The 27,943-nt window shown below is 39.0% G+C and overlaps 1 protein-coding gene and 1 pseudogene across 3 annotated transcripts in view; one reads left to right on the forward strand and one right to left on the reverse strand.

Annotated features, from left to right (window-relative positions):
* GLG1 (golgi glycoprotein 1) overlaps nt 1–27,943 on the reverse strand; it is a 187,722-nt gene that overhangs the window by 119,722 nt on the left and 40,057 nt on the right. The gene's annotated exons all lie outside the window — the stretch shown is intronic.
* LOC118932978 (60S ribosomal protein L36-like) lies at nt 2,418–27,889 on the forward strand (annotated as a pseudogene).

Raw genomic sequence — 27,943 nt, forward strand, 5'->3', positions numbered from 1 at the left:
TTATGTGTGCTAATCTTAATGCCCCTTCTTCCCCTTATCCCTCCCTTCCCACCCACCCTCCCCAGTTCCTTTCCATTGGGTAACCACTAGTCCATCCGTGGGTTTTGTGAGTCTGCTGCTGTTTTGTTCCTTCAGTTTTTGCTTTGTTCTTATGCTCCACAGATGAGTGAAATCATTTTGTACTTGTCTTTCTCTGCCTGGCTTATTTCACTCAGCATAATACCCTCTAGCTCCATCCATGTTGTTGCAAATGGTAGGATTTGTTTTCTTCTTATGGCTGAATAATATTCCATTGTGTATATGTACCACCTCTTCTTTATCCATTCATTTACTGATGGACACTTAGGTTGCTTCCATTTCTTTGCTATTGTAAATAGTGCTGCGATAAACATAGGGGTGCATATGTCTTTTTGAATCTGGGATCCTGTAGTCTTAGGGTAAATTCCTAGGAGTGGAATTCCTGGGAGAAATGGTATTTCTATTTTTAGTTTTTTGAGGAACCTCCACATTGCTTTCCACAGTGGTTGAATTAATTTACATTCCGACCAGCAGTGTAGGAGGGTTCCCCTTTCTCCACATCCTCTCTAGCATTTGATGTTGTTTGTCCTTTGGATGCTGGCCATCCTAACTGGTGTGAGGTGATATTTCATTGTGGTTTTAATTTGCATTTCTCTGATGATTACCAATGAGGAGCATCTTTTCATGTGCTTGTTGGCCATCTGAATTTCTTCTTTGGAGAAGTGTCTATTCATATCCTCTGCCCATTTTTAAATCGGGTTATTTGCTTTTTGGTTCTTGAGGTGCATGAGCTCTTTATATATTTTGGATGTCAACCCCTTATCAGATATGTCATTTATGAATATATTCTCCCATACTGTAGGATGCCTTTTTGTTCTGCTGATGGTGTGCCCTTTGCGGTACAGAGCTTATTAGTTTGATGTATGCCCACTTGTTTTTGCCTTTGTTTCCCTTGCCCGAGGAGATATCTTCATGAAAAAGCTGCTCATGTTTATATTCAAGAGAGTTTTTGCCTATGTTTTCTTCTAAGAATTTTATGGTTTCTTGACTTACATTCAGGTCTTTGATCCATTTTGAGTTTACTTTTGTGTATGGAGTTAGACAGTAATCCAGTTTCATTCTCTTACATATAGCTGTCCAGTTTTGCCAACACCAGTTGTTGAAGAGGTTGTCATTCCCCATTGTATATCATGGTCCTTTATCGTATATTAATTGACCATATATGCCTGAGTTAGTATCTGGACTCTCTACTTGTTCCGTTGGTCTATGGGACTGTTCTTGTGCCAGTACTAAGTTGTCTTGATTACTGTGGCTTCATAGTAGAGCTTGAAGTTGGGAAGCATAATCCCCCTGTTTATTCTTCCTTCCCGGGATTGTTTTGCCTATTTGGAGTCTTCTGTGGTTCCATATGAATTTTAGAACTATTTTTTCCAGTTCGTTCAAGAATGCTGTTGGTATTTTGATAGGGATTGCATTGAATCTGCAGATTGCTTTAGGCAGGATGGCCATTTTGACAATATTAATTCTTCCTAGCCAAGAGCATAGGATGAATTTCCATTTATTAGTGTCCTCTTTAATTTCTCTCAAGGGTGTCTTGTAGTTTTCACGGCATAGGTCTTTCTTATGCATTATTTTTTAATGCAATTTTAATATTCACTAAACACACATAAAAACAAAGGAGAGTTTACTCTTTGTGACATCAACTCTCAGATTCTCCTACACTAACTGGGTATCAAACAATTTAATTGTGACATTAACAACCTGGAATTAACATAGACCCCACAAGTTAAGGGCCCAGACCACAAGACTGCTCTCACTTCAGATGCCATTCTCAAGTCCCATGTACCAAGGACACTTGCACTTCTGTCCAACTTGGCTACAAATTTGAGGGTTCCCATTCTCTAGAACAACTAACAGAACTCAGGAAAACACTTTACTTATATTTACCAGCTTATTATAAAGGGTATAACCCAGGAACAGTCAAACAGCAGAGATGCATAGGGCAAAGAAGGGGAAGCAGATAGACAGCTTTCATGCCCCTTCAGGGGATGTCACCTTACCAACATCTTGATATATTCACCAACCCAGAAGTTCCCCAGGTCTTCTGGTTCAAGAGTTTTTATAAAAGCTCAATCTCCAGACTCCCACATCCTTGGAAGTCAAAGATGGGCCATCCAGAGGCTATTTAGGGGCCCATCTCCAGTCACCTCACTAGCATAAACTCAGGGGTAATAGAGATATAACATGAATAATAAAAAGAATTTCTATCATTCAGGAAATTCTAAGGGTTTTAGGAGCACTGTGCCAGAAACTGGAGGCAAAGGTCAAATACATTTTTTATTATACCGTATTCTTAAAGAGGGAAACTTGACTTATCAATATTCCACTAATTCGCCAGCATGAAAATACAGCAGTGTGAATATGAGGTGGGTCACTCAGTCTCCCCTACAACTGCTTTTCAAAAATCAAAATTAGCTTGAGCCATTTGAAGCAAAACAGAGACCAAGAGGAATGTGAGTGGTTTCATCTGGGATCTGCCTTTACAATGTCTCCAGCAGCCACACCTCAGCCATACCCTCCGTACAGCATAGGCTATGTAAGATTCAAGGAGAATGTTCCATTCTCCCAGATAACTTAGTAAACCTGGTTTTTACTTTCTTTTCTATGAGAAATTCCCCCTACTAACTTGTATGTAAGTTCATGGTTGAGTTACAGGACCTTATTTTATCTCTCTCTTCAAAATTTTACTATTCTGACAGATGCTAGCTTATCAGTATTAGTTATGTAAATGCCAATTTTCTGAAACATTCTTTAAAATAGTATAGACACCAGAGCAGTTTCAACTCCAGTTCTTACACTTTGCTATTATTTTATCAATCATGACTATGCAATGAAGCCCACACAAAAACCCCTGAGAAGAGTTTATCATGCTCTGCTCTCTTAGATCCTGCTTCTTGTGGGAGAGCTTCCCCTCTCTCATGCTCTCACATGCCACTGAGCCCAGGCCCCAACCTCCACGAGGACAAAAGCTCCTTCATTTGGGACCTTGCCCTGAGTATCTCTTTATCTGGCTGTTAACTTGTATCTTTTACAGTACTCTTTATTAAACTGGTAAATGTTAGGTGTTTCCTGAGTTCTGTGAATCACTCTAGCAAATTAATCCAACCTAAGGGGAAGGTCATTAAAACCTCCAATCTGTAGCACATAGGTCAGAAGCAGAGGCAAGTGCCCGGGGCTTGCAAATGGCGCCTGGAGTTGGGGGGTGGAGGGCAGTCTTGTATGACAGAGCCCTTAACCTGGGGAATCTGGTGCTGTCTCCCAGCAGATAGCATCAGAATTGAGTTCTTGGACACCCTGCTGATGTCCTAGAATTGCTTGGTGTTGTCTGTGTGGGAGGGAGACCCCCCCGCCCACCCGCCACACACACACACACGGATGCACACACACACTCTCTCTCTCTCTCTCTTTCTGTAACTGAGTCAGGGAACCCGAAAGGAATTAAGCATATCACCACAAAAAAAAAAAAGGAAAAGAAAGAAAGAAAAAATCCAGTTTGTATAATTCCTCGGTACTGCTTACTTAAAACTACTCTGTTCTAAAATGAACAATATATTACTGCTAATCACCAGCTGGTTACTTAAAGTCAAATGGGACTTCATTAAAATGATGAAAATGAATAAACAGGAAAAGAACCATGTTGTGGACAGGAACTCTGGTAAAGTGCATGAATAAAAGTATCTTTTGATGGATGTATCCTATTAATGCTCATTTCTTCAACTTGAAAATTCAGTACCATCATTGTTGCTTGAACTAGCTTTTAGCTCAACAGTGGACCTACTGATAGATACCCAAATAAAGATGAGATGCTAATATAAAAATAAGTCATTTCCTTCGGTTTATTTTATAAGATTTTGTGGTGAAATGGAAAGAAAAAAAAACAGTAAGATTTTTTTTTTAATCAGTTAAAGGGCGTATTATACTCAGTGAAACCAAGCAGAGAAATACCATATGATTTCACTAATTTACGGAATACAAAAACAAAGCAAAACAGAAGGAAAAAAACAGCATTAGACTCACAGACACTGAGAAGTGACTAGTGGTTACCAACGGGGATGGGAAGGGGATAAAAGGGCACAATAATTCACAATCACATTGTAAGTTGACCACAGGAACTGCTGAACCAGTGTGATATACATCTGAAACCAATATAAGATTGTATATTGATACTTTAATTAAAAAATCAGTTATAACTGCTTGGAGACACCAAGTAGATGGATTATTCTAACATACTGATCAAATGATCACTGTGGTAGTTTTAAAGGTACGTTCGCAAATAGCAATTTTCCCTCTTTTCAAACTGAATCAGGTCACCAAAATACCCAAATCATAATCTTGTCTTTGTCAAGAGGCTTTGCTCCAGACTGACAAAAAATAGGCCAAATCATTCATGTTGTAAAAGGATCCACTATATAGAACAAAAAAACTTAAGCTTGACACAAATTTTCTTTAAATTGTCAACTCTATCAATATATTTAAAATGTGATTCCATTCTCCGAAGAATGATTTGCAACTACTTTTACATTTCTTTGTAGAAAAACCATGCACAACACCAGTTTAACTGTGAATGTGTGTTAGTTTCTGCAGAGAAACAGTGACATAATCTTCACTCACTGCAGAGGATGGGAGAAAAGAAAGCCTCTTACCAGGTCCTCCTCCTATGGCAAGAATCATCTTGGACTTTCTCTTCACTCATTAAATGCTAATGAAGGAATCCAGTTTGGAATATGTAAACCCATATTTGTACTTTTAGAACAGCATATAGCTTCATTTAATGATGGATTAAATTAACATTTAGGTTTCTCCTTGGGCTACTTATTAATATTACCATCTTTACGATTTTATGCTACCATTCCTGAATACAGAGTGACCAATGGCTCAGAAATAACTAGCCCAGGACTTAAATAACTTCTGTGGAAAAAATAGAGTGACTATTTGTACATGGACAATTATAAGCTGGTGAAAATACATCTACTTTATATTACGGTAAGAGTTAACTCCAAATTCCTAAATCACAAAAAAAAAACCTTTTGTCCTTACTACAACAAAGCAAAAACAGTCCTACAGGAGAAAACAAAATGCTGGAAACAAGCAACAATAAGAATGTACTAATCATTTCACCATTTTGTAAAACTTAACTTAAAATACTAGAAGGTCTTTTACTAGAAAATTTAAGGTTTTACAAGGAGAAATGGACTTTTCTCCAAAATCTTTCTGTGCCTTTCTCACGGCCAGCCCCACCAGGCTCGCAAACCAGCAAACCCTACCCGGCAATTAGGCCAGGCAGAGAGAAGCCCTGCCTACAGCAACTACAAATGCAAAGCACAGAGGCTTATACCTCTGTGCTCGGCCCACTGGTTCAGGCAGTGGAGACAGGCATAGCGGCCGGGAAGTAGGAAACAGCACTTTCCTTCCGCCCAGGCACCAATACCACTCTCCTGAGACCCCCTACATGCTTCAGGGGCTGAGTAGCTCCAGAGAGTAGACCTTTTGGGCACTAGAGGGCGCCATATACAAATATGAAACGCCAAAGAAACTTGGTTCAAAGTAAAATTATGAATACAACTCCTGAGAAAGATTTCAATGATATCGACCTCATGGATTGTCCTGAAAGGGAGTTCAAAATAAAAATCATTAACATGCTCATGGAGGTACACGAAAATATTTAAGAATGCAATAATGAATTCCGGTCAGAGATCCAATCATTGAAGAGGACAATAGAGGGTATTAAAAGTAGATTAGATACGGTGGAGAAGACAATAAATGAAATACAAACTCGAGAAGAGATATACAAAGAATCTGAGGCACAGAGAGAAAAAAGGATCTCTAAGAATGAAAGAATAGTGAGAGGACTGTGTGACCAATCCAAATTGAACAATATTCGCGTTATAGTGGTACCAGAAGAAAAACAGAGAGAAAAAGGGATAGAAAGTGTCTTTGAGGAAGTAATTGCTGAAAACTTCCCCAATCTGGGGAAGGAGATAGTCTCTCAGGCCATGGAGATGCACAGATATCCCAACACAAGGAACCCAAGGAAGACAACATCAAGACATATATGAATTAAAATGGCAAAGATCAAGGATAAGGACAGACTATTAAAACCAGCCACAGAATATGATACCTAATACATAAAGAATGGGGAAGAAGAATAGTAGGAGGAAAAAAGAACCTTTAGATTGTGTTTGTAATAGCGTACTAAGTGAGTTAAGTTAGACTCTTAGATAGTAAGGAAGTTAACCTTGAACCTATGGTAACCACGAATTAAAAGCCTGCAATGGCAATAAGTATATACCTATCGATAACCACCCTAAATCTAAATGGTCTGAATGCACCAATCAAAAGACATAGAGTCACTGAATGGATAAAAAACAAGACCCATCTATATGCTGCCTACAAGAGACTCACTTTAAACCCAGACATACACAGACTAAAAGTGAAGGGATGGAAAAAGATATTTCATGCAACTGATAGGGAGAAAAAAACAGGAGTTGCATTACTTGTATCAGACAAAATAGACTTCAAAACAAAGAAAGTAACAAGAGACCAAGAAGGACCTTACATAATGATAAAGGGGTCAATCCAACAAGATATAACCATTATAAATATCTATGCACCCAACACAGGAGCACCTACATATGTGAAACAAATGCTAACAGAATTAAAAGGGGAAACAGAATGCAATGCATACATTCTAGGAGACTTCAACACTCCACTCACTCTGAAGGACATATCAAACAGACAGAAAATAAGTAAGGACACAGAGGCACTGAACAACACATTAGAACAGATGGACCTAACAGACATCCACAGAACTCTACACCCAAAAGAAGCACGATACACATTCTTCTCAAGTGCACATGGAACATTTTGAAGAAAAGATCACATACTAGGCCACAAAAACAGGCTCGGTAAATTCAAAAAGACTGAAATTGTACCAACCATTTTCTCAGACCACAAAGGTATGAAACTAGAAATAAATTACGCAAAGAAAATGAAAAATCCACAAACACATGGAGGCTTCACAACATGCTCCTAAATAACCAATGCATCAATGACCAAATAAAAACAGAGATCAAGCAATATATGGAGACAAATGACAACAATAATTCAACACCACAATATCAGTGGGACACAGCCAAGGCTGTGCTAAGAGGAAAGTATACTGCAATACAGGCCTACCTCAGGAAAGAAGAAAAAACATATATGAGTAGTCTAAATTCACAATTAAAGAAACTAGAAAAAGAAGAACAAATGAGGCCCAAAGTCAGTAAAAGGAGGGAAATAATAAAGATTAGAGCAGAAATAAATAAAATTGAGAAGAATAAAACAATAGAAAGAATAAATGACAGCAAGAGCTGGTTCTTTGAGAAAATAAACAAAATAGATAACCCCCTAGCCATACTTACAAAGAAAACAAGAGAGTCTGCACACATAAAGAGAATCAGAAATGAGACAGGAAAAATCACTACGGACACCACAGAAATACAAAGAATTATGAGAGAATACTATGAAAAATTATAAGCTAAGAAACTGGATAACCTAGAAGAAATGGACAACATTCTAGAAAAATACAACCTTTCAAGGCTGACCCAGAAAGAAACAGAAAATCTGAACAGACCAATTACCCACAACGAAATTGAATTGGTAATCAAAAACCAACATAAGAATAAAACGCCTGGACCAGATGGCTTCACCGCTGAATTTATCAAACATTTAGTGAAGACCTAACACCCATCCTCCTTAAAGTTTTCCAAAGAGTAGAAGAAGAGGAAATACTTCCAAATTCATTGTATGAAGCCAGCATCAAGCTAAAACCAAAACCAGGCAAAGGCACCACAAAAAAAAGAAAATTACAGACCAATATCCCCGAGGAACATAGATGTAAAAATACTCAACAAAATATTAGCAAACTGAATTCAAAATACATCAAAAAGATCATCCATCATGATCAAGTAGGATTTAATCCAGGGATGCAAGGATGGTACCGCATTTGAAATCCATCAACATCATCCACCACATCAACAAAAAGAAGGACAAAAACCACATCATCATCTCCATGGATGCTGAAAAAGCATTTGACAAAATTCAACATCCATTCATGATAAAAACTCTCAACAAAATGGGCATAGAGGTTAGGTACCTCAACATAATAAAGGCCATATATGACAAACCGACAGCCAACATCATACTTAACAGCGAGAAGCTGAAAGCTCTTCCTTTAAGATTGGGAACAAGACAAGGATGCCCACTCTCCCCACTTCTATTCAACATAGTACTGGAGGTCCTAGATACGGCAATCAGACAACACGAAGAAATAAAAGGCATCCAGACTGGCAAAGAATACGTTAAACTGTCCCTGTTTGCAGATGACATGATATTGTACATAAAAAACCCTAAAGAATTCACTCCAAAACTACTAGATCGAATAGCTGAATTCAGCAAAGTTGTAGGATACAAAATTAATACACAGAAATCTGTGGCATTCCTATACACTAACAATGAACTAGCAGAGAGAGAAATCAGGAAAACAATTCCATTCACAATTGCATCAAAAAGAATAAAATACCTAGGAATAAACCTAACCAAGGAAGTGAAAAACTTATACTCTGAAAACTACAAGACACTCAATGAGAGAAATTAAAGAAGATACAAATAAATGGAAACACATCCTGTGCTCATGAATAGGAAGAATTAATATTGTCAAAATAGCCATCCTGCCTAAAGCAATCTATAGATTCAATGCAATTTCTATCAAAATATCAAGCATCAATGAACTAGAGAAAATCGTTCTGAAATTCATATGGAATGACAAAAGATCCTGAATACCCAAAGCAATCCTAAGAAGGAAGAATAAAGCTGGGGGGATTACGCTCCCCGACTTCAAGCTCTACTACAAAGCCACAGTAATCAAGACAATTTGGTACTGGCACAAGAACAGACCCATAGACCAATGGAACAGACTAGAGAGCCATGATATAAACCCAACCATATATGGTCAATTAATATAAGATAAAGGAGCCGTGGACATACAATGGGGAAATGACAGCCTCTTCAACAGCTGGTGTTGGCAAAACTGGACAGCTACATGCAAGAGAATGAAACTGGATAATTGTTAAACCCTACATGCAAAAGTAAACTCGAAATTGATCAAAGACCTGAATGTAAGTCATGAAACCAATAAAACTCTTAGAAGACAACATAGCCAAAAATCTTCTAAACATAAGCATGAGCAACTTCTTCTTGAACGCATCTCCTCAAGCAAGGGAAACAAAACAAAAATGAACTCATGGGACTACATCAAACTAAAAAGTTTCTGTACAGCAAAGAACTCCATCAACAGAACAAAAAGGCATCCTACAGTATGGGAGAATATATCTGTAAATGACATATCCGACAAGGGGTTAACATACAAAATATATAAAGAAGTTACATGCCTCAACACCCAAAAAACAAATAACCCAATTAACAAATGGGCAGAGGACATGAAGAGAGAATTCTCCAAATAAATTCAGATGGCCCACAGACACATGAAAAGATGCTCCACATCACTAATCATCAGGGAAATGCAAATTAAAACCACAATGAGATATCACCTCACACCAGTAAGGATGGCCAGCATCAAAAAGACTAAGAACAACAATGCTGGCGAGGATGCGGAGAAAGGGGAACCCTCCTACATTGCTGGTGGCAATGTAAGCTAGTTCAACCATTGTGGAAAGCAATATGGAGGTTCCTCAAAGGACTAAAAATAGAAACACCATTTCACCCAGGAATTCCACTCCTTGGAATTTACCCAAAGAATACAACTTCTCAGATTCAAAAAGACATATGCACCCCTATGTTTACTGCAGCACTTTTTACAATAGCCAAGATATGGAAGAACCCTAAGTGTCCATCAGTAGATAAATGGATAAAGAAGAGGTGGTACATATACACAATGGAATACTATTCAGCCATAAGAAAGAAACAAATTCTACCACTTGCAACAACATGGATCGAGCTGGAGGACATTATACTCAGTGAAATAAGCCAGGCGGAGAAAGACAAGTGCCAAATGATTTCCCTCATCTGTGGAGTATTACAATGAAGCAAAACTGAAGGAACAAAACAGCAGCAGACTTAGAGACTCCAAGAATGAACTAGTGGTTACCAAAGTGGAGGGGTGCTGGAGGGCAGGTGGGGAGGGAGGGAGAAGGGGATTAAGGGGCATAATGTTTAGTACACATGGTGTGGGGGATCATGGGAGTACAGTGTAGCACAGAGAAGGCATATAGTGGATCTGTGGCATCTTGCTCCACTGATGGACAGTGACTACATTGGGGTATGGGCGAGGACTTGATAATATGGGTAAATGTAGTAACCACATTGTTCTTTCATGTGAAACCTTCATAAGAGTGCATTTCAATAATATCTTAATAAAAATAAATAAAATTATATATATTCAAAAAATAAAAACAAATAAAAATCATAGCAACTGTAAATTACCAAAATATCTGATCTTCCCGTATTACTTAAATACTTTTAACTCAAAGCTTGTGCAGTCCAGACGAAGAAAATAAACTTTTTTGGGGGGGTCTTGAAGATTTTCACTCCTCTCCTGTTTACTGACATCACCATCAGCCAGTTCCACACACCCCTCCCCTGAATTTTCCCTGATCCCAAGGGTGGGGGTGGGCTGTGCCTGCAGCAGAGGCCCCTTGGAGACCACGTGCCAGATGTCCATGAAAGGGTCATCCTAGTACTGAGCCCATTTCTCAGAAAATAGTGGTGAGTCTCACTGGTTTCAGAGCTCACCTGAAGACCCACAGGCAGTAGTGCCTGGTACCCAGGGTGTGCAGATCAGGCTAGCCCTCCCTTGCCCCAGGGTGGCTGCCGTAGCGAGGTACTAGCCCCCTCTGAGTGCCTTTCCTCTCTCCTCCCCTCAGGGTGACTCTAGGGTACTGCTCTCCTACAGGGAGTCCTCCGGACAGTGGGTGTTAACTAGGGTCACCAGATGGAGCTACAGATGAGGGAGGCCCCAATTCCCAGGCATCTACACCCAGGTGGCTGCCATGAGAGGCTGGATTGGGCAGAACATCCAGGAGTACCTGCTACCTGGCTGCCCAGGCCTGGGCCGAGAGACATGAAGGCAGCAAGAACCAACTGCCAGCTGCCTAAGGAAGGGAGTCTCGGTGCAGGCAGGAGGCAGGAAACCCGCTCAGTTTCACTGTGCATTTTGTTCCAATAAACACAGCCCTTAGTTCTTAGCCTGACGGCTCAGCACCTCCATGTCACAGCAAGGGCCACTTGCCCACCCTCACCCAGAAACAAGGAAGGACAGCAGAGGAAAAGCAAGACCCATACAAGGAGGGACTCAGCCTCAGCTTCGAGATGCCCTGGGTGAACATCACACTCCCTGTCACCTGGGGTAGGGGCAGGGGTGCAGGAAAATACTCTCCACCCCACCCTCAGCAATACATTAGTCTGGTGCCCCAGGACTTCACGGCTCAGCAAAGTCTGACCCTGCCCCAGTTCCACCTGGCTCTTTGCCAAGGCCAACCAGCACAACCTGGACAGGTGCAGCCAAGCTGTCAAGCACTTCAGGAAGGGCCAGGGTCTCCAAGACACCTCCAAGACACAAGCTAGGTGCACTGGCAGGTGGTGCATGGACAGAGCCCCTGTGTTCCCACACCAGGAGTAACCTCATAAACCAAGGGCAGGCACCCCCAACCCTCACCCAAAGCCACCCTCTAAGACTTCACAGTCAGCTCGCCCAGCTCAAGATCACCAGCCCTGTCACACCAAACCACATTCTTAAATAGGGCCAAGCAGTCACTTGTTAAAGGTTAAGAAAAATTTGTCATTTCCCTTCATTATCAGTGTGTAAATGTAGAAGAAAATAATGGGGTAAGAAAAACTTATTTGATTTTAGGGAAGGGAGAAAATTGTTAAGAAACAAAATAATTAGGTGAAATTTTTTTACATTTCACCTGCAGACTTTGCCTGGAGAATGTCAAATTATAATTGCTGTGCTACATGTACATAAGGTAGCTTAGTGGCTCACTGTAAAAAAAAAAAACTGAACTCTAGAACAAATGTAAATTACTGGATTATACTACCTTCAAAATAAGGTTGATATAAGAATTTTAATTTTACATTTCCACTAGAAATATTATTACAACTCATGAGTATAGGGTAGGTGATCTGTCACCCAGGCACTGAAACAGCCATCAATAAATATTTTGGTAATCATTTTTTTTCATACAAAGCCTTAATTTTCATAACTAGCACTCAACTTCCAAAAGTCACAAACACATTTGACCATTAACTCAAAAGCCCCAGACATAATAAAAGGATTTTGTTTCATCTTTTTATTTACTGAAGAAAAGACATGGTTTGCCTGGGGTGTGTGTATGTGTGTTTACACTGAAATGAACATTACCCATTCACTTTAATGACTCTTAAGTTTCTCCCTTCTAAAATGTGACTTCTCACTTATGTTTTGTAGTTCTACACATAAAACTTCTTGCAACGTACTTAATAATATCCTAAATCTGGTATAAATGTAGAAGATTTTTTAAAAAAAACAAATCTGGTGATCTGTTTCTGGTAATAATGGGGTAGATTATTTGGAACAACACTCAAACTATAAAAAACTAAAGATAGTGGAAGACCTATACCCTGAAAACTACAAGACACTCTGGAGAAAAATTAAAGAGGACACTAAAAAATGGAAACACATCCCATGCTCAAATGATTTCACTCATCTGTGGAGTATAAGAACAAAGCAAAAACTGAAGGAACAAAACAGCAGCAGACTCATAGAACCCAAGAATGGACTAACAGTTACCGAAGCGAAAGGGACTGGGGAGGATGGGTGGAAAGGGAGGGATAAGGGGGAAAAGGGGGCATTACGATTAGCACACATAATATAGCAGGGCAGGGCATGGGGAAGGTAGTATAACACAGAGAAGACAAGTACTGATTCTATAGCATTCTACTATGCGGATGGACAGTGACTGTAACGGGGTATGTGGTGGGGACTTGACAATGAGGGGAGTCTAGTAACCATAATGTTGCTCATGTAATTGTACATTAATGATACCAAAATAAAAAACAAAAATAATAAAAATAATAAATGACATATCCAATAAGGGGCTGACATCCAAAATATATTAAGAGCTCAAATGCCTCAAAACCCAAAAAGCAAATAATCCAATTAAAAAATAGGCAGAGGATCTGAACAGACACTTCTTAAAAGAAGCAATTCAGATGGCCAACAGGCACATGAAAAGATGTTCCACGTCGCTAATCATTAGAGAAATTCAAATGAAAACCACAATGAGAGATCATCTCACACCAGTTAGGATGGACAACATCCAAAACTCAAGCAACAACAAATGCTGGCAAGGATGCAGAGAAAGGGGAACTTTCCTACACTGCTGGTGGGAATGTAAACTAGTTCAACCACTGTGGAAAGCAATATAGAAGTTCCCCCAAACACTAAAAATAGAAATACCATTTGACCCAGGAATTCTACTCCTAGGAATTTATCCTCAGATAACAGGATCACAGATTCAAAAAGACATACGCACCCCTCTGTTTATCACAACACTATTCACAGTAGACAAGACATAGAAGGAACCTAAGTGTCCATTAGTAGATGAATGGATAAAGAAGATGTGGCACATATACACAATGGAATATTATTCAGCCATAAGAAGAAAACAAATCCTACCATTTGCAACAACACGGATGGAACTAGAGGGTATTATGCTCAGTGAAATAAGTCAGGCGGAGAAAGACAAGTACCAAATGATTTCACTCATCTGTGGAGTATAAGAACAAAGCAAAAACTAAAGGAACAAAACAGCAGCAGACTAAGAACCCAAGAATGGACTAGTGGTTACCAAAGGGAAAGGGACTGGGGAGGGGGGGAGGGAGGGAGGGAGGGAGGGTGGGTGGGAAGGGAGTGACAAGGGGATTAAGGAGTATTCTGATTAGCGCACGTAATATAGAGGGGGCATGGGGAAGGCAGTATAGCACAGAGAAGACAAGTAGTGACTCTAAAGCATCTTACTATGCTGAAGGACAGTGACTATAATGGGGTATGTGGTAGGGACTTGATAATAGGGAGGAATGTAGTAACCACAATGTTGTTCATGTGAAACCTGACAGTAAGATTGTATATCAATGATATCTTAATTAACAAAAAAAGAAAAGAGAAAGAAAAACATTCAGTATTCCAATAAAGAAAAACTAAAGATATTGGACGATAAAAACTGGAAAGCAAAAACAGCTAACAATATTGTATTACCAAGCCAGAGCTGAAGGGAAAAGGGGTACCCAGAAACAGAGACAAGCTCAAAACCTCACTTTTGCTTTAAAGGTACTTGCTAAACTCAGCAAAACGGGTCCTCCTTTTTGAAGGCTATGTGGGCAGAAACCAAGCCCAAGACCTGCCCAAGATAGAAAATCTAAAAAGAAATGCTTCCTGCATTAAACTGGAATCTCAAAAGGCTACACTCTTAGGGCCAGGACAAACTACAAGTAAACTAGCCCTCCACAAATTTGCACTGGGCATTTCAGAAAATCTCATGACTGTGAAACTGATTTTAGGTCGTCCAGGACTAGAGGTGATCCAATCTGCCCTATAGAAGCAAATAAAAGCCCCTTCTGAAAAACAGCACTTTCATCTTAGATGCCAAATTATTCCTACAAGTAATTTCCCAAAAAGATAACAAGCAGCATACAGTAAAAATAACTAAATACACTAAGAAACAAGATAGCATGAATGAGAATCAGAAGAAAAACTAAGCAACAGATCTTAAAGACTTCAGTTACTGGCATTATCAGAGATGACAGAACAATTACATTTGCTACACTTAACCCTCAGAATAGCAGGGGGAAAAAAATCATTTACCATTTTTATATGAAATCCTTTATTAATAACTTAGGATAAGAATAATAACTTAGAATAAAGCAAAAGTGAAAGACTTCACTAGAAATATTAATACATATTCTGACATAATAAACCCAAATATTTATTCTATGTTTTCCTGTGTTTGAAAGTATACATACCCAACTGTCAATAACAAACCTGGAATAAACACATCTTGCAAATATGGATCCCAGATTCCAATGCATCTCTAACAGATTCTAGCTTATCATTACTTCCGCTTCCTCTTGCACTTGCATCATCAAAATGAAATAGTTTGAAAATTCTGATACCTCATAATTTTGTTCAAAACAAGACTGCTTCTTCTTTGATCCATCATTGCAAAACATTTTCATTTACATATGAATAAAAACCAATCCGAATAATAAATCCAAATACCTTTATTTTTCTTCAACCATATCCTTCCAGTCACCTGTGTATACACATTTGACTTTAGCATTTTGTCCATCTGTCTTGTAAATTCTGGTGCAAAAACATCACAATTGGTGTATATTCACTGTCTTCATCTTCCAGCAAAAAGAGATGCTTGTCATAAAATACTGCATAATGAAGACCTGCTTGCTAAGTAACTAATTAAATGAGAATAGTGTATTTCCTTTTTATTCTTAGAAATAATTTGTTCACCTATTGAGTTTCGAGTTTCAGAAAATTTATCCAGGATATTGTCATGTGAAGATGGTCTGACACACTGCCTCTACACTATTAAAGACCAGTGTCGCCCAACAGAAATATAATATGAATAATACGTGTAACTTTACATTTCCAAACTGCCACAATAAAAAAATAAGAAATAGGTCCAATTAAAGTTAATATATTTTACCTAGCCTAATATACCTAAAATGTTATTTCAGCATTTCAGGGAAAAATCCAAGTTCCCTAGCCAGGATCATCACTTGATCCTAATCTAATCTACCCATTGTATTTGTGCAATGATGTAATACTTAGACTACTGTGCAGGCGCATGCTGGTATACCCTTGGCAATAAGCTATTACTGATGGTATTGCTATAAAAAGAGCTTCCCCAGTACTAAGAGCAGAGCCTAGAAAAGAGAGTAAGAGAGCAGGAGAGAGGGGAGCACAGCTTGGAGGTGAGGAGAGTCTGGGGCAGAGGCTTAGCCAGAGGCAGAGACAGAGGCAGACAGGATTCTAACTCTCAACCTACTGCCCTGATAAAGCTTGGTATGAGCGAGCCCCTTTTTACCCCCAATATTCCATTTGTCTTTATTCTGTCTCACGAAATCCATAGTGAACTTGCCTGGGGCTGTTGCCTGAAACCCTCAGCAAGACAAGTATGTCTGTAGTCAGTATAAAAAATTGAGATATTTTAAATTTATTTTCTCTTCCTAAGTCTTGAAATCCCAGGTGTATCTTAACACAGCACATCTCAAGTACACTTTTTAAGTGGTCAGTAGCCACAGATGGCTGGTGGTTACCATTTGAAGTCAACAGTGCTATTTCTCTCCACATTTCTCTTCTAATTCATATAATTGTGATATATTTTCTTCCATTAATATTCCCTCTTTGCCATTATGACCAGAAAATGATTAATTCTGAATTTTCAATTGTGTTCGATAAAACCTTAAAATATGGGGGGCGGAGGCAAGATGGCGGCGTGAGTACGACAGTGGGAATCTCCTCCCAAAAACATATATATTTTTGAAAATAGAACAAATACAACTAATCCTAAAAGAGAGACCAGAAGACACAGGACAACAGCTAGACTACATCCACACCTGCAAGAACCCAGCGCCTGGTGAAAGGGGTAAGATACAAGCCGCAGCCCGGTGGGACCTGAGGCCCCTCACCCCAGCACCCAGCAGGAGGAGAGGAGTCGGAGCGGGGAGGGAGAGGGAGCCCAGGACTGCTGAACACCCAGCCCCAGCCATCTGCCCCAGAGTGCAGACACAGTGCGTGCGTGGGGTGCTGGAAACTAGGGAAACAGGACAGTAAGACCTTTGAGCGGGTACCGAAGCCGGCGCCCCTGTGACAAAGAAAAGCGAGTGCTTTTTGAACGTCTTAAAGGGACAGGGAACCCACAGCTGGATGGAAGCATCCCGGGTCACAGTCCAGCAGTTGGAAATTCCAGGGAACTCCGGGCGCACTAACCCCCTGGGCAACAGTTCTGAGACCCCTCACGGAGGTAAACAGCCAAACAGCCCCCCGTCCATTACCCCTCCGGGGCCCGCCATAGCAGAGCAGCAGCTTGAGGCTGGCCACGCCCACAGCAAGGGAGCTTCCTCCACACTGGCTGGGCAAGATACAGAGACCCAGTCTACACGCAATTGCCCAACACAAGCCACTAGGGGTTGCAGTAGTCCCAGTAAAGAAAGGCCAGGAGCAAGTAGAAAGACGTGGCTCTCCCAGCTGACAGACGAGTCAATAGCTCACCACTGCACCTATCAACATGAAAAGGCAAAAAAATTTGATCGAGACAAGACTAACCCAGACAGCTTCAACATCTGCTACATCTCCCCCTGAGAAGGAACCTGGGGAGATAGATTTAACCAGTCTTCCTGAAAAAGAATTCAAAACAAAAGTCATAACCATGCTGATGGACTTGCAGAGAAATATGCAAGAACTAAGGAGGGAGAATACAGAAATAAAACAAGCTCTGGAAGGACTTCAAAATAGAATGGACAAGATGCAAGAGACCATTAATGGACTAGAAAACAGAAAACAGGAACGCAGAGAAGCTGATGCAGAGAGAGATAAAAGGATCTCTAGGAATGAAAGTATTTTAAGAGAACTGTGTGACCAATTGAAACAGAACAATATCTGCATTATAGGGGTACCAGAAGAAGAAGAGAGAGAAAAAGGGATAGAAAGTGTCTTTGAAGAAATAACTGCTGAAAACTTCCCAAACTAGTTGAGGAAATGGCCTCTCAGACCACAGAGGTACACAGAACTCCCATGACAAGGGATCCAAGGAGAGCAACACAAAGACACATAATAATTAAAATGGGAAAGATCAAAGACAAGGACAAATGATTAAAGGCAGCCAGAGAGGGAAAAAAAGGTCACATACAAAGGAAAACCCATCAGGCTATCATCAGACTTCTCGACAGAAACCCTACAGGCCAGAAGAGAATGGCATGATACACTTAATGCAATGAAACAGAAGGGCCTCGAACCAAGATTACTGTATCCAGCACGATTATCATTTAAATATGAAGGAGGGGTTAAACAATTCCCAGACAAGCAAAAGTTGAGGGAATTTGCCTCCCACAAACCACCTCTACAGGGCATCTTACAGGGACTGCTCTAGATGGGAACACTCCTAAAAAGAGCACAGAACAAAACACCCAACATATGAAGAAGGGAGGAGGAGGAATAACAAGGGAGAGAAATAAAGAATCATCAGACTGTGTTTATAATAGCTCAATAAGCGAGTTAAGTTAGACAGTCAGATACTAAAGAAGCTAACCTTCAACCTTCGGTAACCACAAACTTAAAGCCTGCAATGGCAATAAGTACATACCTTTCAATAATCACCCAAATCTAAATGGACTGAATGCACCAATCAAAAGACACAGAGTAAAAGAATGGATAAAAAAGCAAGACCCATCCATATGCTGCTTACAAGGGACTCACCTCAAACCCAAAGACATGCACAGACTTAAAGTAAAGGGATGGAAAAAGATATTTCATGCAAACAACAGAGAGAAAAAAAGCAGGTGTTGCAATACTAGTATCAGACAAAATATACTTCAAAATAAAGAAAGTAACAAAAGATAAAGAAGGACATTACATAATGATAAAAGGCTCAGTCCAACAAGAGGATATAACCATTATAAATATATATGCATCCAACACAGGAGCACCAGCATATGTGAAACAAATACTAACAGAATTAAAGGAGGAAATAGAATGCAATGCATTCATATTGGGAGACTTCAACACACCACTCACTCCAAAGGACAGATACACCAGACAGAAAATAAGTAAGGACACAGAGACACTGAACAACACACTAGAACAGATGGACCTAATAGACATCTACAGAACTCTACATCCAAAAGCAACAGGATACACATTCTTCTCAAGTGCACATGGAACATTCTCCAGAATAGACCACATACTACGCCACAAAAAGAGCTTCAGTAAATTCCAAAAGACTGAAATCCTACCAACCAACTTTTCAGACCAGAAAGGCATAAAACTAGAAATAAATTGTACAAAGAAAGCAAAAAGGCTTACAAACACATGGAGGCTTAACAACACACTCCTAAATAATCAATGGATCAATGACCAAATCAAAATGGAGATCCAGCAATATATGGAAACAAATGACAACAACAACACAAAGCCCCAACTACTGTGGGATACAGCAAAAGCAGTCTTAAGAGGAAAGTATATAGCAATCGAGGCATATTTAAAGAAGGAAGAACAATCCCAAATGAATGGTCTAATGTCACAATTATCGAAATTGGAAAAAGATGAACAGATGACGCCTAAGGTTAGCAGAAGGAGGGACATAATAAAGATCAGAGAAGAAATAAATAAAATTGAGAAGAATAAAACAATAGCAAAAATTAATGAAACCAAGAGCTGGTTCTTTGAGAAAATAAACAAAATAGGTAAGCCTCTAGCCAGACTTATTAAGAGGAAAAGAGAGTCAACACACATCAACAGAATCAGAAACGAGAAAGGAAAATCATGACAGACCCCACAGAAATACAAAGAATTATTAGAAAGTACTATGAAAACCTATATGCTAACAAGCTGGGAAACCTAGGAGAAATGGACAACTTCCTAGAAAAATACAACCTTCCAAGATTGACCCAGAAAGAAACAGAAAATCTAAACAGACCAATTACCAGCAACGAAATTGAAGTGGTAATAAAAAAACTACCAAAGAACGAAAACCCCGGGTCAGATGGATATACCTCGGAATTTTATCAGCCATACAGAGAAGACATAATACCCATTCTCCTTAAAGTTTTCCAAAAAATAGAGGAGGAGGGGATACTCCCAAACTCATTCTATGAAGCCAACATCACCCTAATATCAAAACCAGGCAAAGACCCCACCAAAACAGAAAACTACAGGCCAATATCACAGATGAACGTAGATGCAAAAATACTCAACAAAGTATTAGCAAACCGAATTCAAAAAATACATCAAAAGGATCATACACCATGACCAAGTGGGATTGATCCCAGGGATGCAAGGATGGTACAACATTAGAAAATCCATCAACATCATCCACCACATCAACAAAAAGAAAGACAAAAACCACATGATCATCTCCATAGATGCTGAAAAAGCATTCGACAAAATTCAACATCCATTCATGATAAAAACTCTCAACAAAATGGGCATAGAGGGCAAGTACCTCAACATAATAAAGGCCATATTTGATAAACCCACAGCTAACATCATACTGAACAGTGAGAGGCTGAAAGCTTTTCCTCTGCGATCGGGAACAAGACAGGGATGCCCACTCTCCCCATTGTTATTCAACATAGTACTGGAGGTCCTAGCCATGGCAATTAGACAAAACAAAGAAATACAAGGAATCCAGATTTGTAAAGAAGAAGTTAAACTGTCACTATATGCAAATGACATAATATTGTACATAAAAAACCGTAAAGACTCCACTCCGAAACTACTACAGCTAATATCGGAATTCAGCAAAGTTGCAGGATACAAAATTAACACACAGAAATCTGTGGCTTTCCTATACACTAACAATAAACTAAGAGAAAGAGAAATCAGGAAGACAATTCCATTCACAATAGCATCAAAAAGAATAAAATACCTAGGAACAAACCTAACCAAGGAAGTGAAAGACCTATACCCTGAAAACTGTAAGACACTCTTAAGAGAAATTAAAGAGGTCACTAACAAATGGAAACTCATCCCATGCTCCTGGCTAGGAAGAATTAATATCGTCAAAATGGCCATCCTGCCCAAAGTAATATACAGATTCAATGCAATCCCTATCAAACTACCAACAGCATTCTTCATCGAACTGGAACAAATAGTTAAAAAATTCATATGGAAACACCAAAGACCCCGAATAGCTAAAATAATCCTGAGAAGGAAGAATAAAGTGGAGGGGATCTCACTCCCCAACTTCAAGCTCTACTACAAAGCCACAGTAATCAAGACAATTTGGTACTGGCACAAGAACAGAGCCACAGACCAATGGAACAGAACAGAGACTCCAAACATTAACCCAAACATATATGGTCAACTAATATTTGATAAAGGGGCCATGGACATACAATGGGGAAATGACAGTCTCTTCAACAGATGGTGCTGGGAAAACTGGACAGCTACATGTAAGAGAATGAAACTGGATCACTGTCTAACCCCATACACAAAAGTAAATTCGAAATGGATCAAAGACTTGAATGTAAGTCATGAAACCATAAAACTCTTAGAAAAAAACATAGGCAAAAATCTCTTAGACATAAACATGAGTGACCTCTTCTTGAACATATCTCCCCGGGCAAGGGAAACAAATGCAAAAATGAACAAATGGGACTATATCAAGCTGAAAAGCTTCTGTACAGCAAAGGACACCATCAGTAGAACAAAAAGGTACCCTAAAGTATGGGAGAATATATTTGTAAATGACAGATCCGATAAAGGCTTGCCATCCAAAATATATAAAGAGCTCACCCACCTCAACAAACAAAAAGCAAATAATCCAATTAAAAAATGGGCAGAGGAGCTGAATAGATAGTTCTCTAAAGAAGAAATTCAGATGGCCAACAGACACCTGAAAAGATGCTCCACATCGCTTGTCATCAGAGAAATGCAAATTAAAACCACAATGAGATATCATCTCACACCAGTAAGGTGGCTACCATCCAAAAGACAAACAACAACAAATGTTGGCATGGTTGTGGAGAAAGGGGAACACTCCTACACTGCTAGTGGGAATGTAAATTAGTTCAACCATTGTGGAAAGCAGTATGGAGTTTCCTCAAAAAACTCAAAATAGAAATACCATTTGACCCAGGAATTCCACTTCTAGGAATTTACCCCAAGAATGCAGCACTCCAGTTTGAAAAAGACAGATGCACCCCTATGTTTATCGCTGCACTATTTACAATAGCCAAGATATGGAAGCAACCTAAGTGTCCATCAGTAGATGAATGGATAAAGAAGATGTGGTACATATACACAATGGAATATTACTCAGCCATAAGAAAAAAACAGATCCTACCATTCGCAACAACATGGATGGAGCTAGAGGGTATTATGCTCAGTGAAATAAGCCAGGCGGAGAAAGACAAGTACTAAATGATTTCACTCATATGTGGAGTATAAGAACAAAAGAAAACTGAAGCAACAAAACAGCAGCAGAAGCACAGAACCCAAGAATGGACTAATAGTTACCAAAGGGAAAGGGACTGGGAAGGATGGGTGGGAAGGGAGGGATAAGGGCGGGGAAAAAAAGAAAGGGGGCATTACGATTAGCATGTATAGTGTGGGGGGGGCACGGGGAGGGCTGTGCAACACAGAGAAGACAAGTAGTGATTTTACAGCATCTTACTATGTTGATGGACAGTGACTGTGAACGGGGGATGTGGGGGGGACTTGGTGAAGGGGGGAGCCTAGTAAACATAATGTCCTTCATGTAATTGTAGATTAATGATACTAAAATAAAATTTTTAAAAATATCTTAAATTACAAAGATGGTATTTTAAAATTACAAAAGGGTCAGATGCATCCAAATGGTAAATGAAAGACAGAAAAGCAATTTTTCTTTGTTCTTTCAAAGACTTCTAAAAAAGAATAAAGATCCTATCAGTCTTCACAAATGTTATTTTTCAAAAAAGAAAGTAGAAAACTAAAACTGGGTCCATTGGAACCTTACAGTACAATCAAAGTGAAAGAATATCTTTGCATGGTGACAGATGGTAACTACACTTACCATAGTGAGTATTTAATAATGTATATAGTTGATGAATCACTAAGTTGTTCATCTGAAACCAATATGGTATAATTTCAACTAAAAAAAAATGTTTTTAAGTTAAAGATATAAGACAAACTTGAAAAAAATCTTCAGGGCACAGGAAAATATAAAAAGTGATCTAGCAGATTAGAACTGGAAGAGCCTAACAATTTTGAAAAAGAAAGTTAGAAGACTCGTACTACCTGATTCAAGACTTACTTTAAAACAACAGTAATTAAGAGTGTGATATTGTCAAAAACATAGATATGTAGATAAAAGCAATGAATCTATGCATTTGTTAAAACTCAGACTGTACATACACACAAAAAAAGAGCAAATATTACTGTATGCAAATTACACTTAAATAAAATGAACTATAGTGATTTAATTTAAAACAATGTGGAAAGAGCTAAGCATCTGGGTATAACTGAAGGAAAAACTAGAGAACTGGAAGGTTAGTCAAAAGAAATTATCCAGACTATAGCACAAAGAGAAGTTAATAGGTAGCCTTCTGCCACAGCAGCTATAGTTCTGTGCTACCCCATGGCCATGGGCCTCAACAAGGGCCATAAACTGACCAAGAACAACAGCACGCTGAGGCACAGCCACTATGGACGCCTCACCATGCACACGCACACCAAGTCCCTATAGGACATGACTCAACAGGTATGAAGCCTTGCCTCACATGAACAGAGTGCTTTGGAACTATTCAAGGTCTCTAAGGACAAGCAGGCCCACAAGTTCTTCAAGAAAAGAGTGGAGACACACACCCATGCATGGAGGAAGCATGAGAAGCTAAAGAATGTCCTGGCTGCCAGGAGGAAAGCAGTTGCCAAGGACTGAGCCCTCTCCCCACTCTGTGCATAATAAAACCTATACAGGAAAAAAAATGACAGATGTAAAAAGACTTAATTGAAGTTCTAGAAGTAAAGCAAGAATGGAGGGAGATAATGACTGAGAATTTTCCAGAAAGGATGAAAGATACTAAATGTAAAGAAAACTCAATGAAGCCTAAGCCAGACTAAAAAAAGGAAAATTCATACCTAGACATATCAGTGAATGAGAGAGACCACAACACCGAAAATCTGAAAAGAAGCCATCAGAACTGAGAAGAATCTGAAAAGAAGCTATCAGTAGGGAGAAGAAAACATGCTGAAAGAAAAAATATTCCAACCTCAAATTCTATTTTGTGACAGACTTTTCTTAGGCCACAGATACCTCTCATTTTTTATGCACACCCCTTTGAAAGTGTCATAGTCATTCCTCCCATCAAGATGTGGAGTCTAATTCCTCCACCTTTTTAATCTGGGCTTGGCCACCTGACTTGCTCTGATCAATGAGACATTAGGAAATATGACAGCAGAGGCTTGAAATGTGTTTTGTTCATTGCAACTTGCCATTTCTCTATTGCTTCTTGAACCTAGCCATCATGGGAAGGAGTTTAGGCTAACCAGCTTGATGACTACAGATACATTGCCCAGTTGCCTCTCTCACCCTAGTAAATCAGCAGACATATAAGTGAGCCCATCTGGGACTATCCAGCCCCCAGCTGACCTGACAAGTGACTGTAAATAATGCATGAGCAGAACTGACATCACATAAATCAAAGATAAACCATGCCACTCAGCCCTGCCCAAACTGCTGACCCACAGGTATATGGGGTAATTGTTGTTGCTTTTGGGTCATTAAATTTGGGATGGTTTGTTACCCAGAAATAGATAATTGATACCTAGACCCAACAAAAATACCTTTTAAGCATAGGGTAGAATGAACAAACCCTGACAATTTCCAAACAAAACCTGACAGCTGGCCACCAAAGACACCCTCACTGAAAGACACTTTAAAGAATGTACTGTAGGCAGAAGGAAAGTGATCCCGGATGGATGATCAGATACACAGAAGGCATGAGGAGCAAAGAAAGTGCTAATCATGTGCGTAAATCTACAAAAATATTCCTTCTGAAATAAACAGCACCTTAAAGGATTAAAACAAATTCAGTGCCAGTTACCACTCCCAGTCATTCTGATTTCATTTACCTGAGATACTTGGATGTTGGTATTTTAAAAATTACCTTAACACTGACAAAGAAAAAACTTAAGCCTGTATGTTTAAAGTTGACATTAATCCTCACCTTCACCTTTTATTTTGCTTGCCTTTTCTGAAGTTACTAACTTGTGATGCTCCACTGAAATAAGCTTTTAAAAATTTACTGTCTTTGTAATACAAAGTAGTTTACCTTGGGAGATAGAAGGTCCAAAAAAACAAGTACTATGCAATTTCTAATTATTTCTCCTCAACAGGATATTACTATAAATTCACAGACTGTTCCCAGTTGCAAGCATCCAAGAAAATCTCAGCTAAGGCTAAACCTAAACAGATTTTCTGGTTAATGTTCTTCTAAGCATATTCAGCAAAATAGTAACTAATATAAAAGACCAGGTTGCAGGCCATCTGTTAACTAAGAGTAACAGATCAGGATATTGTGATACTCAAAACACTCTATGTTAACTGTTCATTTTCCTAAATTGCTCTGTGGACTAGATATGGATGTCAGTGCTTATGATCTAACTCAAAATATAAATCTCCTAATTAACTCCCAAAACAAACCCTTAAAGGATGAGAGATTTCCAGAATAATTAATTTTGGCTGTAGTATCAAAAGAAGTAAGAAGGAGTGGAATCAATATAAGGAACAAGAAAATGATGCACTAAAGAGTAACATAAATGAGAAGAATACATGAACCACACCTTACTGATTTTAAGATGCATCATTATTTTATGTACCAGTAGGGGAAAAAACTGCCAAATATAATAATGTCTTAAAATTTAAGATACATTGTAGATTAATGATACCAAAAAAAAAAAAATTAAGATACATCCTGATTTCAAAGATGTTAAGGTAAACAATAAAAAGTATGTTTTAGAATCAAAACACAATAAATGACAAAACATTTGTCCAGGAGATTTTTGCCAGCAGCTGTCCACCACTATTAAAACTTTCAGCCAAACCAACCATACAACCCAATGCAACATCAAAGTACAGCCTCAAAAAACTTTCTCTATGTGGTAGACAAAGGTATCGATGAAAAAATGTGTCTATGGAGAAATGGCAATATTCAAATTCATTAACACCTCTAAGGCTGTATCACAAACCTGCACACACCCAAGAGCAAGCACAAGAGTAAGCACAAACTCACTCTGTCTCTTTCACTCTAAAGCCCAAACTAGTAGTATTATGGTGTGATGCATACAAATTTGGCCCTTGAAATAAAGGTCCACACCAACTATAAAATCTAACAAATTCACTGAATTCCTATAAAAATGTAGGATCTGTAAAGAGATTACAGCAAAACATTTTTCTAGCTGAAGATGATGCTAATTCAAAAGGATTGCAAGCCATTTATAAATAACTGCATGTACATTATATATTATAGTCTAAGACAAATTTGTTCTGTAAAGGGACATAGGTAATTACTTTAGGCTTTATGGGCCACAAACAATCTCTACAATATTGCAGCATCTTAAAAACTGTAAAAACCAGACAATTTGGTACTGGCACAAGAACAGATCCATAGACCAGTGGAACAGAATAGAAAATCCAGATATAAACCCAAGCACATATGGTCAGTTAATATACGATAAAGGAGCCATGGACATACAATGGGGAAATGACAGCCTTCAACAGCTGGTGTTGGCAAAACTGGACAGCTACATGTAAGAGAATGAAACTGGATTATTGTCTAACCCCGCACACAAGAGTAAACTCAAAATGGATCAAAGACCTGAATGTACGTCATGAAACCATAAAACTCTTAGAAAAAAACATAGGCAAAAATCTCTTGGACATAAACATGAGCAACTTCTTTATGAACATATCTTCCTGGGCAAGGGAAACAAAAGCAAAAATGAACAAGTGGGACTATATTAAACTAAAAGCTTCTGTACAGCAAAGGATATTATCAGTAGAACAAAAAGGCATCCTACAGTATGGGAGAATATATTTATAAATGACATATCTGATAAGGGGTTGACATCTAAATTATATAAAGAGCTCATGCACCTCAACAAACAAAAAGCAAATAAGCCAATTAAAAATGGGCAGAGGAGCTGAACCGACACTTCTCCAAAGAAGAAATTCAGATGGCCAACAGACACATGAAAAGATGCTCCACATGGCTAATCATCAGAGAAATGCAAATTAAAACCACAATGAGATATCACCTCACACCAGTAAGGATGGCCACCATCCAAAAGACAAACAACCACAAATGTTGGCGTGGTTGTGGAGAAAGGGGAACCCTCCTACACTGCTGATGGGAATGTAAACTAGTTCAACCATTGTGGAAAGCAGTATGAAAGTTCCTCAAAAAACTCAAAATAGAAATACCATTTGACCCAGGAATCCCACTCCTAGGAATTTACCCTAAGAATGCAGCAGCCCAGTTTGAAAAAGACAGATGCACCCCTATGTTTACCACAGCACTATTTACAATAGCCGAGAAGTGGAAGCAACCTAAGTGTCCATCAGTAGATGAATGGATAAAGGAGATGTGGTGCATATATACAATGGAATATTATTCAGCCATAAGAAGAAACAAATCCTACCATTTGCAACAACATGGATGGAGCTAGAGGGTATTATGCTCAGTGCAATAAGCCAGGCAGAGAAAGACAAGTATCAAATGATTTCACTTATGTGTGGAGTATAAGAACAAAGCAAAAACTGAAGGAACAAAACAGCAGCAGACTCACAGAACCCAAGAATGGACTAACAGTTACCAAGGGGAAAGGGACTGGAGAGGGTGGGTGGGAAGGGAGGGATAAGGGGGAAATGAGGCATTACAATTAGCACACATAATGTAGGGGGTGGACACAGGAAAGGCAGTATATACAGAGAAGACAAGTAATGATTCTATAGCATCTCACTATGTTGATGGACAGTGACTATAATGGGGTATGTGGGGGGGGGACTTGATACTGGGGGGAGTCTAGTAACCATAATGTTGTTCAAGTAATTGT

This window comes from Manis pentadactyla, chromosome 15 (genome assembly GCF_030020395.1).
Source record: "Manis pentadactyla isolate mManPen7 chromosome 15, mManPen7.hap1, whole genome shotgun sequence".
Lineage (NCBI taxonomy): Eukaryota > Metazoa > Chordata > Mammalia > Pholidota > Manidae > Manis > Manis pentadactyla.